Below are 5,251 nucleotides of genomic sequence, written 5' to 3' on the forward strand. Positions count from 1 at the left end.
CTGTCACAAAAGCATTTGTATAAAGTAAAAATTAGTTATTTTAAACATATTAATCATCTAGCATTATAATTTGCAATTAAAGTTTATTATAACATTTAGTTACATGATGATGTGCTATATTGTAGCACATCTATGTAATTTAATAAACAATATACAAATAATTATGCACATTATCAAACTGATGCCATAATAGAAATTTTAAAAGAATGAGATACAGATGAAATAATACTTGATTCTAGAGTTAATAGGAGGTCATTGAAATTTAATGAATAAGAAAATGACAAAGTTAAACTCTTACTTTAGGAAATTCCTTTAGACAGCTATGTTAAGGATTAATTGGAGAGAGGAGAGACTTGAGCCAAGTAAGAGGCTCTTATAATAATTCAGGAAAAAAGCAATGAATTTTTAAAGTAGGGTAGTGGTTACACAAATAGAAAGAAAAGGATAGATGAAAGCGCAATATTCAAAACAGAAATGACAAAATTTGGCAACTGAGTAGATATACAGGATGATGGAGAACAAGGAATTCTTTGAAGTGACGCTGCAGTTGTGACTCTGGATGTGACTGGAAAGATGATGCTGTCCTCACAGGAATAGTGAAATTCAAAAGAGAGACGGATTTTAGAGGGAGGGTAATGTAAAGATGTCTGTGATGAAGATGAAGACTGAAACTCATTCAAGCTTGTTTATCCTGTGTGTGTAACTCACTCTCCCCCACTCAAAAGGAAAAGGTAGAGGGCCTTCTAGGAATACTTGCAACAGCCACAAAGCTATTCACAGGCAGTTTCTTCCCGGTGGAGCCTGAAGTGCTGCTGCTGTGTATACTTAGATTATTAACTGTAGGAAGGGGCCAACAACAGGATAAAAAGGGGAATTTGGGCGCCTGAATAGCGGGAGGATCAGAGTGAAGATGTGCTGGAGATAGGTATAGTGGTGTTGAGAGAAATCCCATCATTAATTATTATGGGGAAGGTGAGATGCAAAACATCTCACCACTCTCCAGTTGGGGTCATGCCATTGAACTATTTTGGAGACTTGGGGAACTGAAGGGATTAGGACAACAAGAGGTTCACTGTGGGAATTGAGTGGAGCACACCAATTCCATGTTATGACAATTCTGGAGCCAGATCAGCTTCCTTTTTATTCAGTTTTGGGGTTAGTCCAACTTCTCTCTTGTGAGAAAACTTTATTCAATTGTGGGAATTGGGAGAAAACCTTACTTTACTGTTTAACTCTATGGCTGAGAAGCTGGACCACTTCTACCTTCTGTTTAGAGGCCCTTAACTAAGGACATAGGTAATGGTGATCAGAAACTCAGTCAGATCCATAGACTGATGCAGAGTTTTCTCAAGAAAACCTATGGTTTACCTGAAAACCAGTTCCATACTGATTAATCAATTATTGTTTACTATGGGAAAGATACCTCTTTTTCTGAATTCAGGAAATTACAACCTGTTTATTCACCTACTTTCGATTCGGAAATCTTTCATACAGTTAGAAATCTAACTACCTAATGTTGTATTATTGCCTTTTAGTTAACTGGACTTATTTGATTGTTTTTAATTTATAAAAGGTTGTCTTCCCTGTTTTTGGAATCCAATGCCAAAGCTGAGAAAGGCTACTGATCCCAATTTCTTGGGGAAAAAAAATGAATTGTTTAATAAATTTGCAAGCTTAAACTGTTTCCTTACTCATTTCATCTTTCGCATACCACAGGACCATTAATATCCAGATCTCCAATTCCAAACAAGAGACCAACCTTTCTGAATCCATGCTACTCTTCTCATAAAAGTTCCAAGTCAAATCACTTCTATAATTCTTCATAAATTTAAACAATATGGCCCTAAAGAAAAGGAAATGTAGCGCCCTCCTTCTTGCAGAGGTTGGAAACAATAAGTGTGTAGATATTGTCAAACTCAATTGATATGTTGAATAGCTTCGTTTTGATGAACTATTTTTTTCCTTTTTTTTTTTTTTAAATCTTTTGTTACAAGGATCAATTCTCTGGGAAAGGAAAAATGTCTTAGTGCAATTTTAAGTTCTTAAAAATTGGGACACTTGAGAGTTGGAAATGAAAATGACACACAAAAGGTATCAATAAAAATGTTTAAATGTAATAAATACAAGCTTAATAACTTGTTTCATCTCCAGAACAAACTTCTCAATTGAAACAGATAATTTATCAAGTAAAATATAAACTTCTTGGTGGACAGTAGGCATTTTATATATTTATACACACACACACACACACACACACACACATTTTATCAACTCTCACCACTAACATTGACCTTATTATTATAAATTGGCCAGCTATCCTTCACTTGAAAGGAGAACATGGCTGTTAGACCTGTTTACTCTCCCCTTTTATATACATAATATTATATACATATTATGTACATAATAAAAAGGCTAAGCCAAAGACATCCAGACAGCTGAATATAAATTTCAACATTTATATATTGAAATGTTCATGTCTATTGATATTTAGATTCATTAAAAACATAAAAAAAGGAAAAAAAACCTTTAAGTTCTGTTCTGGATATTTTAAATTTGAGGTACTTCTGGGAGTATTTGGTGCCTCAAAATAGTAAGGTAGAATTTAAGCTCAAAGGAAAGACTAAGGCAGGGGGAACTAATAAGAGTGGATAGAGCCTGGCCCTGTAGTCAGGAGGACCAGAGTTCAAATCTGGCCGCAGATACTTAAGACTTACTAGCTGTGTAACTCTGGATGCTGTCTCCCTATCCCACCTCCCCTCCCCCCCCAAAAAAAAAAAAAAAAAAGAAAAAGGAAAAAAAAAATTAAGATTAGAAATAAAACTTATATCTGCAGTGAGAATAATAATTGAACCTATTCAATCAGGAAAGGTCACCAATGAGAGCATAAAAAAACTAGTATAAAGCCTTGGGGCATGTCTACCCAGTCAGAGGGTCTGATATGGATGATTAAAGACCAAAAAAAACTGAGAAGTGGTGGATCAAGTAGGAGGAGAATCAGCAAAACCCTAGGAGATGGACAATGAGGAATGACCAGTGGATTTGGTAATTACTTTAAGAATGTCTAGACCAGGGGTCCTCAAACTTTTTAAATAGGGGGCCACTTCACTGTCCCTCAGACTGTTGGAGAGCCAGACTATAGTAAAAACAAAAACTTTGTTTTGTGGGCCTTTAAATAAAGAAACTTCATAATCCTGGGTGAGGGGGATAATCGTCCTCAGCTGCCACATTTGGCCTGTGGGCCATAGTTTGAGGACCCCTGGTCCAGACCATCTACTCCATCTCTTTTTAACTACTAACACACATACCACGACAAATTTGTTCAAAATTACTGAAGATAGGCTCTTAATGAAATACCAATGTTGCCTGATTTTATTAAGTATCACAATTCACTCACTGATCACAGAAATGAAAGCATTGTCGCATAGTTGTATGATATTCTCAAAAAATTACTTTAAAAATTACTGTCATCTCTTATTGCTGTCTTTTAGAACTCATATAATATTGGAACAACACCTCTACCTTTTTTTTAACTGCAAGATGATAAACGTGGAGTATGGGATACTCACATCCTTATCTTATTAATAAAATCATTTCAAGTTTATTACTCACCAAGTAGACATTGTTGGCTGACTGTAGAGAATAGTACAAATGGACAATAAAAGGACTCTTGCTGAGTGCCAGTGCATCTCTCTCAGCCTGGACTTGATGAGTCATGTTTTTGTTGATCATGTCTGCTTTTTTGACAACCTATTAAAAACAGCCACTATACTTAGTATATGAGTTTTTTCAATGATAAGATGTTTTCATATTCAGACATTCATTCATTATAAAAATCAAACAAACTGACAAAAGACTAACCTAAATACTTCAAGGGTACAACTGACACTATGGCATAGTAGTAATACGGGTCATAAGTCCAGAAAATCAGGAGGCCTCAGGTCAGTCCTAGCTTTACAGTTAGCTGCAAAACCTTTCAGGTGTATTAGATTCTGAAACTATACATGGTGGTTAGACATTGCTTACTTCCAAGAGTTGTTGGAGTTAAGGGACAGAAACAAGACAGTCAATTCCAAAGGAAAAAACCTGAACAGCCACATAACCTTACCAAGGAATCATATACTCTTAAGAATAGAGTTCAAAGGATGGCAATAGGTCAATGGCAAGGAATTCTTGGACCAAACCAGGAGCTGTAGAAACTATAATTAACAGCAGTGACAAAGCCACAGAATACTTTTTGAACCAAACATTTAAGGAAGTCAACTATTTATTATCTCTAAATTCTTTCCTCTTTGGAAGGGTGATCCCACCAACGACTGGAAGATATACCTGGAGTACTGTAAAAAATGCTGGGTCTTACCCAGAGTACTTTTTCTTCCTTCTTAGGGATAAGCATGGGTAGAAAAAGACACCCAAAGGTCCTACTGTAAATATAAAGAAATATAATGGTTGCTAGAAAGGAAATCTAACTATAGAAGAAAAAATAATTGTCTTGACATTAAAAGGCTGCTGCAATCTGAATCTTTTTGGATTTTTTTTAACTAATTATACAAAAAACGTAATATGTTTTAAAATAAATAAGGACAAAGAAGTAATGTTCAAATCTAGTTTAATTTTTCAGGCAGAAAGGCGAAATATCAAAGATAATAGGGTTAGTATTAATAGATAATATATTATATGATATAAATGTAATTTCTTTTTGGCTGAGACAATTGGAAGTTAAGTGACTTGCCCAGGTTCACATAGCTAGAAAGTGTTAAGTGATCTGAGATCAAATTTGAACTCAGGTCCTGATAAATTCAGGGCTGGTGCTCTATCCACTGCTTCACCTAGCTGCCCCTAAATATAATTTTCTATTAGCTAGTTTCTCATTAATCAAGAGAATATATACTCTCTAGGTAAAGAAATACTTCTACTTTATTTTTTTAAAATGTATCATTTATGACAATGTTTTTTTAAATTTTGAGTTCCAAATTTTCTCCCTCCTTCCTAACCCTTCCCTACCCACTTAGTAAGGAATGATATCAATTATACATGTTATACAAGTATTTGAATTATACATTCAAAACATATTAGTTGTACTTTTTTTAAAGCAAAAAAAATAAAGTGAGAAAGCAGTACTTCAAGCTGTATTCAGACTTCATCAGTTCTCTGAAGGTGAATAGCAATTTTCATCATGAGTCCTCTGGAATTGTCTTAGATTACTATACTGATTAAAGCAGCTAAATTTTTCAAATCTGATCATCATTAAAAC

This window comes from Antechinus flavipes, chromosome 5 (genome assembly GCF_016432865.1).
Source record: "Antechinus flavipes isolate AdamAnt ecotype Samford, QLD, Australia chromosome 5, AdamAnt_v2, whole genome shotgun sequence".
Lineage (NCBI taxonomy): Eukaryota > Metazoa > Chordata > Mammalia > Dasyuromorphia > Dasyuridae > Antechinus > Antechinus flavipes.